We start from the raw sequence: 14,461 nt of genomic DNA, 5'->3' as shown, positions 1-14,461 counted from the left end.
TGAAAACACAGACACAACATATAGGAATCTATGGGACACATTGAAAGCAGTTCTAAGAGGAAAATTCATTGCTTGGAGTTCATTCCTTAAAAAAAGAAAAAACCAACAAATAAATGATCTCATACTTCATCTCAAAATCCTAGAAAAAGAAGAGCAAAACAACAGCAAAAAAAAGTAGAAGGCAAGAAATAATTAAAATCAGAGCTGAAATTAATGGAATCGAAACAAAAGAAACAATTGAAAAAATTGACAAAACTAAAAGTTGGTTCTTTGAAAAAATAAATAAAATCAACAGAACCTTAGCTATGCTAACGAAGAGAAGAAGAGAGAGAACCCAAATTACTAGCATACGGGATGAAAAAGGCAATATCACAACAGACACTTCAGAAATATAGAAGATAATCAGAAATTATTTTGAATCCTTATACTCCAATAAAATAGAAGATAGTGAAGGCATAGCTAAATTTCTTAAGTCTTATGATCTGCCCAGATTGAGTCAGGAGGATATAGACAACCTAAACAGACCAATAACAATAGAGGAAATAGAAGAAACCATCAAAAGACTACGAACTAAGAAAAGCCCAGGTCCAGATGGGTATACAGCAGAGTTTTACAAAACCTTTAAAGAGGAACTAACACCAATACTTTTCAAGTTATTTCAGGAAATAGAAAAAGAGGGAGAACTTCCAAATACATTCTACGAGGCCAACATCACCCTGATGCCTAAATCAGACAAAGACACTTCAAAGAAAGAAAACTACAGACCAATATCTCTAATGAACCTAGATGCAAAAATCCTCAATAAAATTCTGGCGAATTGGATTCAAAAACATATCAAAAAAATTATACAGCATGATCAAGTAGGATTCATCCCTGGCATGCAAGGCTGGTTCAATATACGGAAATCAATAAATGTTATTTACCACATCAATAGACTTAAAAATAAGAACCATATGATCATCTCGATAGATGCAGAAAAAGCATTCGACAAAGGACAGCATCCCTTTATGTTCAAAACTCTAGAAAAATTAGGGATAACAGGATCATACCTCAACATTGTAAAAGCAATCTATGATAAGCCACAGGCCAGCATCATTCTGAATGGAGAAAAATTGAAGGCATTCCCTCTAAGATCCGGTACAAGACAGGGATGCCCTCTCTCACCACTTCTGTTCAACATAGTCCTCGAAACACTGGCCAGAGCAATTAGACAGACGAAAGAAATTAAAGGCATAAAAATAGGAAAAGAAGAACTTAAATTATCACTATTTGCAGATGACATGATTCTATACCTAGCAGACCCAAAAAGGTCTACAAAGAAACTATTAGAGCTAATAAATGAATTCAGCAAAGTGGCAGGATTTAAGATCAACACGCATAAATCAAATGCATTCCTGTATATCAGCGACAAATCCTCTGAAACGGAAATGAGGACAACTACTCCATTCACAATATCCCCCCCAAAAATAAAATAGTTGGAAATCAACCTAACAAAAGAGGTGAAAGACTTATACAATGAAAACTACAGAACCCTAAAGAGAGATATAGAAGAAGACCTTAGAAGATGGAAAAATATACCCTGTTCATGAATAGGCAGAACTAATATCATCAAAATGGCGATATTACCAAAAGTTCTCTATAAATTCAATGCAATGCCAATCAAAATCCCAACAGCATTTCTTGTAGAAATAGATAAAACAATCATGAAATTCATATGGAATAATAAAAGACCCAGAATAGCAAAAACAATGCTAAGCAGGAAGTATGAATCAGGCGGTATAGCGATACTAGACTTCAAACTATACTACAGAGCAATAGTAACAAAAACAGCATGGTACTGCTACCAAAACAGGCGGGTGGACCAATGGTACAGAATAGAGGACACAGTAACCAATCCACAAAACTACAACTATCTTATATTTGATAAAGGGGCTAAAAGCATGCAATGGAGGAAGGATAGCATCTTCAACAAATGGTGCTGGGAAAACTGGAAATCCATTTGCATCAAAATGAATCTGAATCCCTTTCTCTCGCCATGCACAAAAGTTAACTCAAAATGGATCAAGGAGCTTGATATTAAACCAGAGACACGGCATCTGATAGAAGAAAAAGTTGGCTATGATCTACATACTGTGAGGTCGGGCTCTAAATTCCTCAATAGGACACCCATAGCACAAGAGTTAATAACTAGAATCAACAAATGGGACTTACTCAAACTAAAAAGTTTTTTCTCAGCAAAAAAAAACAATAAGAGAGATAAACAGGGAGCCAACATCCTGGGAACAAATCTTTACTCCACACACTTCCGATAGAGCCCTAATATCCAGAGTATACAAAGAACTCAAAAAATTAGACAATAAGATAACAAATAACCCAATCAATAAATGGGCCAAGGACCTGAACAGACACTTCTCAGAGGAGGACATACAGTCAATTAATAAGTACATGAAAAAATGCTCACCATAGCTAGCAGTCAGAGAAATGCAAATCAAAACCACCCTAAGATACCATCTCATTCCAGTAAGATTGGCAGCCATCATGAAATCCAACAACAACAAGTGCTGGAGAGGATGCGGGGAAAAGGGTACACTTGTTCATTGTTGGTGGGACTGCAAATTGGTGCAGCCAATTTGGAAAGCAGTATGGAGATTTCTTGGAAAGCTGGGAATGGAACCACCATTTGACCCAGCTATTCCCCTTCTCGGTCTATTCCCTAAAGACCTAATAAAAGCATGCTACAGGGACACTGCTACATTGATGTTCATAGCAGCACAATTCACAATAGCAAGATTGTGGAACCAACCTAGATGCCCTTCAATAGATGAATGGATAAAAAAATGTGGCATTTATACACAATGGAGTATTACTCTGCATTAAAAAATGACAAAATCATAGAATTTGGAGGGAAATGGATGGCATTAGAGCAGATTATGCTAAGTGAAGCTAGCCAATCTTTAAAAAACAAATGCCAAATGACTCCTTTGATATAAGGGGAGTAACCAAGGACAGGGTAGGGATGAAGAGCTTGAGAAGAAGATTAACATTAAACAGGGATGAGAGGTGGGAGGGAAAGGGAGTGAGACGGGAAATCGTATGGAAATGGAAGGTGATCCTCAGGGTTATACAAAATTACATATAAGAGGAAAGGAGGGGTAAGACAAGATAATACAAGTGGAAGAAATGATTTACAGTAGAGGGGGTAGAGAGAGAAAAGGGGAGGGGAGGGGAGGGGAGGGGAGGGGGGATAGTAGAGAATAGGCAGAATACATCAGACACTAGAAAGGCAAAATGTAAATCAATGGAAGGGTAACTGTTGTGATACAGCAATCTGTATATGGGGTAAAACTGGGAGTTCATAACCCACTTGAATCAAACTGTGAAATATGATATATTAAGAACTATGCAATGTTTTGAATGACTAACAATAAAAAAAAGGAAAAAAATTACACACACACACACACACACACAAAAAAAGGACACACTAGTTATTGGAATGTATTGTTATATGTTGAAAGAGTGTGGTTTTAGACCTGTGTGTTTGGTTTACTTAATCTTGTTTGAGCCTGGAGATTTTCATGGGCTAAAGATCAGAAAGACAGAGGGGAGGAGAAAGAGAATGAGATTATAGGCTACCTTTGCAGGTTCTTGTGAAGATTTAGGAGAATAATATATAACCATTGTCTGTCAAATATTCTCAAAGCCTGTGCTTTCTTCTTGCTATAAAAATATAACTCTTTACTAAATTCACAATTAGCTGCCTAAATGTTACTCTATTATTATTATTTTGGTACTAAGGATCAAACCCAGACACACTTTACCACTGAGCTACATCCCAGCCCTTCTTTTGCCCCCTTTTAGATTTTTTACCTTGAGATAGTTTCACTAAGTTGCTGAGGGTCCCACTAAATTGCTGAAGTTGGCCTTGAACTTGAGATCCTCCTGCCTCAGTCTCCCAAGTTGCTGGGAGTACACGCATGCACCACCATGCCTGGCTAAATGTATATTGTAGTGTGTGTGTGTGTGTGTGTGTGTGTGTGTGTGTGTGTGTGTGTGTGTGTGTGAATTGAGTTCAGGGCTTCACATACTCTAGGCAAGCACTTTACCACTAGCCCTAAATGTATACTTTTAAATAAGGAAAGAAAATGAAGAATGGCCCCCACACCCCCAATTCAATTCAGTGATATCTACATCCATGTTCCTTGTTGGACATCACTGTTGTTTCTTTTAGTTTGACAGAGAAAGACTGAATCCTTCCTGGCCCATCAAGGACCTGTTACTCTGAAACATCAGGCCCTCAAGCCACTATCACAAAAAATTTATGGTTATCTGTGTTTGACAGATATGAATTCTTATTGTTCCCTGTTGCTCAAGACTATCACATAGTTATCAACAATTTTTCTGAAGATTTCACAGAAGGAGAAAAGCATTTCTGTTTGGACACTTAAATGAGCCAAGAAAAAAAGAGAAAGAAATTGCAAACTCTTCACATATGCAGAGCTCCCTGAACAGCCCGTCTCTGTTTATAGATTTCATAATCTCTTCTACTGAGGAGTCTTAAGATGCACATTCTCTCCAACTTGGTTCAAGCTCTCAGGTGCATGAGATAAGATGAAAAGTGACCTTAGAGACCTTCTAAAGTTATTCATCCTGTGTCCAGTCCCTTACTAACTCTGTATGGTCTTGGACAAGTTACTCAATGCCTCTGAGTCTTAACAATCTCATCTATAAGACAACAATAATGCCCTCTTGCCAGCTATGGAAAGGATTAATGGAATCTGGTTGGAAATCGTGTTGCACAAAGAAGACCATCCCACATACTCCCTCCTTCATTTCTGAACATCTTTGCTCAGACTCCCCACTTTGAGGGTGGAGAGAATGATGCATACATTGAACAATGATGTGCATGTCACAACACCCTTGGATAAGATGGGTGCCCAATTAAGATCGGCACAAGGGTGACTGTTCTTAGGCTTAGAGATGTCCATGCCCCATGGAGTTCTACGTGGAACCTCTCACTACCTCTCACCTGGCTGTGTAAAACACTCTGTGGCTTTTCACATGGCTCATTTTAGTGAAACCTTTTGGATGAACTTTTTTAGACTCTACTTTATTCCAATAAAATAGGACATTCTGCTCTTGGGGAAATCTTTAAGGATAACTTTCATGTCCTTTCATGTACCTCCTCAGTGACCTTCCCTTGAGGGTGGAGTGACCTCCCTGGTGAATTTAGGACAAGGAATTGTGCACATTGGCACAGCCTCTTTTAGGTCCCCTGGTTCTCTTTCTCAGAGACAGAATTTTGTCTGCAGGTTGCACACATTTTCACCAGACAAATGAGCCATCCCAACCAGGAGACCCAGTATCCAGCTTTGCCTGTCACTGGTGGGTACACATAATCCTGGAGGGGGGAGCGTGATGTGGAGCCTGTGGGTAAAGATCAAACCATGTACTCCAATTTGGCCGTGTTAGAAACAGAGTTGATATTTTTTATGTAATAAACTCATTTCTATGGATTAACCTTGATATTTTTCTCATAGCATGCAATTCAGCATAATACAATAAATATAAGAAAAGTCTATTGCTCAATACTTCCCACTTAAATTGATGAAAGTAAAATTCAGAGAGAAGGAGGTTAATGAGAGTTGTAATAATAGAGGTAAAGGGGCTAAAATTGTAAAGGAGTGCATTTCTTTCTCTAAGTATGAAAGAAAATCTTGATTTTCATGTTCAATGCTGTTTAAAATAGCCTCCATTTTTAAAAGTCTGCTTTCCAACTAGAGCAGAATCTGCCCTTTTTTATTTGGAGTTTTAATAAAATCCCTTTCTTTTCACATCATATTTCATCCAAATGACCCCATGGGAGGCTCTTGGGGTAAAGATGAGCATTTGATCATTATATGCTTGATTCTTATGCCCGTTGCTCAATTTATTCTCAACTCAGGAAGGAAGAGTAGGCCTCTTTAAACTTCAATAGAACCTGATAAATACAAAATGACTTTTACACTGTGTTCCCAGAGACTCCTACGTGTATGAACATACATTATGATATTTTGCTAATAGAAATAAACTCTGATAGTCTTAAAATAGAGAAATATGACTTTAATCATGAGGGCAACAAATAGATTAATGATTTGTATAGAAATTATCTAGGCTTCAAAAGTGGATTTCTTTGAGAGTTTTTTAATAACAGACATTGCGATGGACTGACTGTTTATATCCCTGTCCCCCCACCCCCATTCATATGTTGAAATTCTAGTGATAATGTTAGGAAGTGGAGCCTTTGGGAACTGATTAGGTTATAAGGGTTCTGCCCTTATGAATGGAATTAGTGCCTTTATAAAAAGAGACCCTTTGCCCCTTCTGCATGTAAAGTTACAATGAGAAGATACCACTTGTGAGGAAATGGGATCTCATCAGACTAAATCTGCCAACACCTTTTTCTTGAACTTCCCAGCCTCAAAAACTGTGAGAAATAAAAATTCTTATCTATAACTTATGATTTATGGTACTTTTGCTCTCTAATAATTTTAACTTTCTCAGAGTCAAAAACCCATTCAAGGATGTGCAAGAAAGTTTTGAGCTCATCTTGGAATAAATGCACATAAATATATGCACTCAAAAATTATGCCTCATAATTTTGCATTAGAAATATACTTGACAAAGATTGTACAAGTAATATTTACAATGATTTATGACTCACTCTCATAAATGTTCGAGTTTGACAAATTGTTTTGACAATGATCTTTCCTTTTCTCTCAACAAAAGAGAAAAGCTCCCCAAGTCCAGATCCGTGCTTCTAGAAGGCCTTTGCACAGTCAGTGAGTTTCTTGGGCGTCTGCTCTTACTTCTTAACAACAAAAAAAAAGGCCTTGAAAAACGGAGGCTCAAAGCCCTATTCTGATGAAACTGATGACTCTCACAACAACAAACAAGACTTCTTTCACAATTTTTGATTTTCGCAGAGTGCTTGAAATTTGTAATGAAATGTGGGACCTCGTGCAAGGCTGAGGTAGCCCTGCCCCCACCCCAAGTGCTCTCCATCCCACTATCCTATTCTAAGTTTCTCATTGTTATCATAGCATGAGAAATCTCAGCGAAAAGTAACCTAATGCAGCAGCAGTGGCTGAGAACTCTGGCTCACGTAGCATCTTCGACAAAGAACCTTCTAGAGAGGTGGCAACACAAAGGAAAAGGACCTTGGGTCTCTACTGGCAGCAACTTGGGAGGGAAGACAAGCGAATGGCAGTTGTAAAGGCAAGAAAGTAAAGCTGGTTAATAGAAATCCTCCTGGGGTCATAATTGCCTTCAGTGGTTAATCTATTCTCCCTGGGATGGGGGGGCGGGGTTTTTCCTAACCCCCACAAAACCCCCTCACCCACAGGAAACATTTTGTCTTTGTAAATCTATGTCTTTTTTTTAGGGAAAAAAAGATCTTCATATCAAATACTGTCTCCCAGAAAGATCATCTATCTCAGGAGATGCAATCTGTAATCTGTAGATAAGATGACTCAGGCCCTGTAGCAGCCACACATGTCAGTGTTGGTACGAGGGGCGTGTGCGCAAAGCAGCCATGGTGGCAGCAATGGAGGCTGTGCCCAGGTCCAGTAGTGGGGACTACTACTTACTGAGACTGATAGGAGTACTGCCATCACCAGTGTCCCATCTGCTAGAGGTAGAGACCAACACTAAGTCCTCTATGGTACCATCCCCCCATGGATGCACCAGCCCATCAACTGAGTACCAAATTATGCCCCATCAATTTTATGGTTTGGTTTGAATACCTGGCCATCTCGGTGCAACCAGAGCCATGATAGCAACAGAGGTGCCAGTAAGTTGGCCAAGACTGTGACCTGACTTCTCTTGGTGTTCACTCCTACTTCAGTCTCTTCCCTTTCACAGATGTTAATCCCAAGGGCCCTTCTGAGTAGACATCCCACATGCTGAACTCCTTCTCAGAGTTTGATTCTTGGGCAACACAACGTGTGACACCATCCAAGACCAAGACCCCAGCTTCTTTCTCCTAGACCACTGCAACAGGCCACTAACGAGTCTCTCCGCATCCCTTCTTGCACCCCTGACTCTCATCTACACACAACAGCCAGAAGGACTATTCTAGAATATATATCAGCTCATGACAGTACCCTGTGGCAAAACTTCCGATGGTTTTCTGTCACATTCAGAATGAGACCCCTTCTTTTTGTGATGGCCCTTCAAGGCTGCACATAATCTGGTCCATGCCTGGGTCTCCTGTTTAGCTCCAACTGCATTTCCCATGAACTTCCAACTCTCTTTGCTTTACCCATGCAGACTTTCTGGTTTATCCTCCATCCCCATTCTCTCCCACCCTTATCACTATACTGAAACCAACTCATTCTACCCTCAAGGTCATTTCAGGACTCTTCTCCTGCACTAGAATGCACCCCCCTTAGGAATGCAGGTGGTTCATTCTCCTACTCCATCCAGATCTCTGCTCAGAGGTCACATTGTCAAAGCAGCCAGCCCTGCTTTGATCTCTGTCTCCTTATATAATCTCCTTTGCTTTTCTTCATATCACTTATCATGGTTTGGCATGCAGGGCTGCTTAACCACTGAGCTGTATAGCCAGCCCTTTAATTTTTTATTTTGAGACAGGTCTCTCTAAGTTGCTGAAGCTGGTCTTGAACTTGTGATCCTTCTGCTTCAGCCTCCCCTGGGATTATTGGCATACACCACTGGGCCTGGCAACATTTGCTTGTTTTACAATATGTCCATTACCTGTTTCTTTCTCTAGAAAAGAAGAGAATACATATGGTCAGAGTCTTTTTCCTGTTCACCTCTGCCTTCCCAGGACCTAATACAGTTCTCATTGATAGAAAAGAATAAATACTTGTTGGATAAATGAATGAATTTATTGAATGATCAAATGGATGTACCTCCTCCATAAAAGTGCTGAACTTGCTAATACCACACTTCACCTATTCGGTAGAAGAGAGTTTATCTTCTACTAGATTTGCTTAGCAAAGTACTTTTTCACCATCGAAAGGTAACCAAGGCCCTTGCAGTTTCCAAAAGGGGTTCCCGAGATTATAATGCTTCGTTAAAGGTATGGGTCTGGTCATTGTGGAGGAAAACAGGAACTAGCAGTCAGAAAGGTGTCAATCATCTCATCTAACTCCATGCTAATCAGGAAAGAGAAGCTGCTACGTGGCCTGCTTAAAAATATCAGAACCTTAAAAACACTTGAATGTGTGCAGCTATTTTCTTATGTTGAATAGACTTTCAAAGTTTAAAACATCATAGTAAATAATCAATATTAAAAAGATTTTGTCCACATTGAGAGACTATGTATACAAATGCCTTATTATTAATAAGCCAGTGTGTTATGATACTAACATCATAATATAACCATTATAGGCACCATGGTGCATGACTATAATCCTAGTCACTTGGGTGGCTGAGGCAGGAGGATCACAAATTCAAGGCCAGCCTCACCAACTTAGGAAGATCTTATCTCAAAATGTATAATAAAAAGGGCTGGAAATATAGCTCAATGGTAAACTACCCCTGGGTTCAATACCCATCCACCACCCCTCCCCGAAAAAATAATTAAAATTAAAATAACTATAGTTCTGGCATGATAAAAATTACAGAATTAATTAAATCAAGAGTTTACATTCATGTAGAATGCTCAACTTTGGAGCTTCTAACAACATTCTCAAATTCTAAAAATAGTATGTAAAATGTGATCATGTCATGTATGCATGTGTGATCTCTATAAAGAAAAAGGTGAATATGTATTCATATGAGTGTTTAACTGGAAATATCTATGGAGCTGGCTAGTTTATATTCACTTTTATTGGGGGTAGGTACTGGGGATTGAACTCAGGGGCATTTGACCACTGGGCCACATCCCCAGCCCTATTTTTTGTAAGTTATTTAGAGACAGGGTCTCACCGAGTTGTTTAGCACCTTACTTTGTACTGAGGCTGGCTTTGAACTTGTGATCTTCCTATCTCAGCCTCCTGATTACACCTGTAATCCCAGGTGTGCACCACTGTGCCCCGAGGTTATATTCACTTTTTATTATATATAGATTTTAAATACTTTTCGTTTATGTATTATGTAAACTTCCTTCATTTGAGTAAATTCAATAAATACCTCAATTTTACTTATTTATTTATTTATTGCTTAAAAATAAATACTAAGACCTGCTGGGCACGATGGTGCACACCTGTAATCCCAGAAGCTCAGGAGGCTGAGGCAGGAGGATTGCAAGTTTGAGACCAACCTCAGCAACTTAGGGAGGCCCTAAGCAACTTAAGGAGACCCTGTCTCAAAATAAAAAATAAAAAGGGCTAGGGATATAGCTCAGTGATTTAACGCCCCTTAGTTCAATCCCTGGTACAAAACAAATAAAGAAAAACAGGACTCATGTTAGCAATTCCAGAGTCAACAATATCTTGGTTTTGTACCTGGCTTGCCAACCTCCAACCCTCCTGCTCCTACCAAAAAACCGGAACCCCAGATATGTGTGGAGATCCATCAATCTCAGCAGTAACCTATTTCTAAATCAGAGTGCAGGGTACTTATTGATTTGCCTTGCAAGCCCCATTTCTCTGTACCATTGTCTGAGCAAGTCTCTCTTCTGGCCAACAGGCACCTTCAGTCCCCTCACTCAGGAAGAAGTTCAGACCCCTGAAGTTCTCAGCCACAGAGCCATAGGACCTTAGTGCATGTCAACAAATATAGGTAAGGTCACAGTCACTGGTTTATAGTAATAGAGAAGAGCGTATGAATGCCATAAGCCCATCTCACAAATTAGAGTACCTTCAAGTTATTATCTCTGTTGGAATCCTTCCCTTATTCATCTGCATTGTCCTGGGCTTTCATGAAAAACTGGAAGTAAAAGGAGGTGGTTTTGATTGCAGGAGCTGGGAACACCGCAGACAAGCTCAGGCATGCGTTGTTAATAATGTCTCGGTCACAGATTATTGCTGTGTGAATAACACTGCTGCTACGGGTTGATGATCTCAAGCAGGGCAAGATGAGTGAGGTATTTCCCTCAAAGCAAAATTTAAGGGTGGGGGGGCACAAAAAATCTCAATGATTAAGATAAATAAAATTGTAATATAACTGTTTTTTTGCAGGTTGGGGTACTGAGGATTGAACTCGGGGACACTCAACCACTGAGCCACATCCCCAACCCTATTTTATATTTTATTTACAGACAGGGTCTCACTGAGTTGCTTAGTGTCTCACTGTTGCTGAGGCTGGCTTTGACCCTGTGATCCTCCTGTCTCAGCCTCCTGAGGCACTGGGATTACAGGTGTGCACCACCACATCCAGCTTACAATGCAATTTTTAAAAATCTAAATGAATACAAAAGCTCCATGATGAAAAAAATATCAAAATTCGAAGGAAGGGCCACTTACTAATTTCTTAGTGTTGGGTAAATTAATATCACCAAAAATCAATTTCTTCAACTGAAAAATCAAGAAAGGAATACATTCCTATAGGTAGTTGTGTTTGTGGGGAGGTTGTAAGCATCAACTCTTTATTGTATCTGAAGTCCCTGATACAGAAAGGCACTCAGAAAATAGATGTTCTCATTCACAAGAATCTACCAAATAGCTATGTTGAAAGTGACACAGCTTTTTTTTGTTTGTATGTTTGATCTTCTCTCCTTTTTGTTATCCTCTCATATTTATTGGAACTGTTAATGTTTAAGTTATCTCATTGACGTTTGCCCTCTATACTTAGCTCACAGCCTTGAATAAATATTGACACACTAGAGACAGCTCTCCAGCAGACCAGGTGCCAGTGAATAAGGTAATCAGCCCCGGGGTGTGATGCCATCAGAGCCGGTGAGAGTACTGGAGACAGAAGAGGAAGGGGGAATTTGAAGAAATCAATTGCAGCTTGAAGCTTCATATTATTATATTCACTTTTTATTATATATGGATTACTAATACTTTTCATTTCTGAATCATGTAAACTTCCTTCAGTTGAGTAAATTCAATAAATATTTCTTTTCTTTTTTTCTTTTTTGCTTAAAAAAAATTTGAAGAAATCAATTGCAGCTTGAAGCTTCATATTATTATATTCACTTTTTATTATATATGGATTACTAATACTTTTCATTTCTGTATCATGTAAACTTCCTTCAGTTGAGTAAATTCAATAAATATTTCTTTTCTTTTTTTCTTTTTTGCTTAAAAAAAAAAAAAAAAACTAAGACCTGCTAGGCATGGTGGTACATACCTGTAATCCCAGCAGCTCTTATGACTCTGGTCAGATAAGTCAGTCCTGTCACATCACTAGAAATCTGCCCTGAAACCTTAATATTCCCATCCTCATGGGAAACATGGTCAACACTAAGGGTTACTCTGCTGGGCCTCTCTTTATCGCACTCTTACATGAAGCAAAGTCACCCTCCATCTCCTGGACAGTTTTGAGGCAGGTCTGCACATCTGAGGCCCTGAGAAGACAGCCTTGTGTGGAGGTAGCATGCCATCTTCCTCAGATGCTCCGGACCTGGTATCTTCTTTGGCCATTTTTTTCCTGTGTGTGTAGGGGGTGTGAGGGGGTGTTAAATATCAAATATCATCACATTTCTTTTGATATTCTGTTAGCAAATTATCTGTATTGCTAATTTTTTGTTCCAAGGTAATCAAGGCGTCAACACATTCATGTAAGTCCTGCTGTCAGGAGGCCCAGCCCTGACATGGCCAGAGGTCCGCCATCCCAGGCACCTCCAACTGGGTCTTACCCCACATCAAGGTGCCACACCAGGCCCATTGGGTATTCACGCCTCAGGGACCTGAGGCCTTGGCCCTGTTTTGCCTCTGCTGTTGCAGCCCTGGCTGCCGCCTGCTTGGCCACTTCCTGCAGGTCCATCCATGCACAGAGGTTCCCTGAGCTGGCTAAAGTTCTCTCAACCAGAGCCGCACAAGGCATTTTAGACAAATGCTACAGGTCGCGGCCACCAAGCGTGACGAGAGACCTCAGCAATGTATCTCACTTCTCTGTGCCTCAGTTTTTTCATATGTAAAATGGATGAATAATAATACTCACCGCGAGGACTGGTTATGAAGATTAAATGATTAATGTTCATAAGGCTCAGAGATTAGTGCTAATCTAAACTACATCTTAAACTCAGTAGATATTAGCTATGTGCTAATCATTACTGCTATTACTGTAGTAGCAACATCTTCATATAATATATGTAAAGTGCCTGAAATGTTAAAAAAAAAAAAGGAGCAGTAGTTGCTTGTCATTATACAAGAGATTTCTGGTGCTTCTCTCTCACTTCCTTTCTAGAACATAGTGGTGACACTTTCTTGTCCCATTGCAGATAGGCTGGGTCATCTGTAGGCCTGGCCAAAAGATGGTAGGTGGAAGCATGTGCCATTTCCAAGCCTGAGCCATTGCTAGCTCATTTGAGACCCTGCAGTAATCTTTTTTTATTGTGGGGCAAACCCGGAAGAATACAGAGGCATCAGGTGCTATACATTATACACATTTTAAAAATATGTGTAATAAGGAAAAATGATATTCCTCAATTTCCTTTGCCTCCTTCCAAATTATTTTCCAAATGTAATGTTAGTTTTTCATGCTAATTATCACAGATCCATGATTTTTTTTACTTTCACCTTATTGTTATTTCTAGTACACTTTTTCTCTATGTCTATATTCTCTTCATTTTGATATCTCTTGTTATTGTTGTATATTCACAGTGTGACTTTATATACATAGAACTGACCTGCACACATATACACATGTGTGCATGGCTGGAAATAAGGGGAGGCAAGTAAAGTGCTGAAGGTATAAAATTTAAGGCAGTATCTACCTGTGGCATGAAATTTTGGACCTATGTACCTAATTTGCCTCACTCTGTCCCAGCCCTATAGGTATAGTGTATGTGTGTGTACGGTTTTGTGTGTGTGTATGTGAGTGTGTGAATTACCTTTTAATTATTTCCCTGGGAAATAATTCTTATGATGAGAGATTATTGGTCAAAGTATGTTAATATTCCAATTACCAAAGTATTTCTCAGAAGATTCCATTCAAGGATTTTTATTTTTTAAGCAAAATTTTGGTATGTGCATAATGGCATTTTACAAAGATTAGAAGGTACATTTTTTATTATAAATTTTACAAAAATTAAAGAGGCCTCAGGTGCTGTGAGGGGACTATCACAATAGTGCACCCCAAATATAATACTATTATTGCTATAGAAAGTCCACAGACCTAACTTTTCACATTTGCGTAGCCCTGGCAAGATACTCTACTCTTACACAGTCATCATTTATACTCAATTATAATCAAAACGACAAAGTCTCTGATATGGAGTCCATCTTCCTAATCAAAGACCCTTCTGTGCATACCAATCTGGTCACCAAAGGTGCATCATTCCTTTTTTTCCCCCCATTTTTTTTGGTACCAGGCATCTCCAGCCCTTTTTATTGTTTATTTTGAGACA

The 14,461-nt window shown here is 39.2% G+C and overlaps 1 long non-coding RNA gene across 1 annotated transcript in view; it reads left to right on the top strand.

Moving 5' to 3' along the window:
* The window catches only part of LOC144375461 (uncharacterized), a 49,310-nt gene extending 36,224 nt beyond the window's left edge, over nucleotides 1-13,086 (top strand). Inside the window, exons 2-4 of the long non-coding RNA XR_013435409.1 lie at nucleotides 10,636-10,728; nucleotides 10,908-11,032; nucleotides 11,740-13,086. This is a non-coding gene — a long non-coding RNA (uncharacterized LOC144375461). The remainder of the gene's footprint in view (nucleotides 1-10,635; nucleotides 10,729-10,907; nucleotides 11,033-11,739) is intronic.
* Nucleotides 13,087-14,461: the final 1,375 nt, after the last annotated feature.

This window comes from Ictidomys tridecemlineatus, chromosome 2 (genome assembly GCF_052094955.1).
Source record: "Ictidomys tridecemlineatus isolate mIctTri1 chromosome 2, mIctTri1.hap1, whole genome shotgun sequence".
Lineage (NCBI taxonomy): Eukaryota > Metazoa > Chordata > Mammalia > Rodentia > Sciuridae > Ictidomys > Ictidomys tridecemlineatus.
The sequence above is the reverse complement of the archived record's forward strand: the minus strand, read 5'-3'. Positions and strand labels throughout refer to the sequence as shown.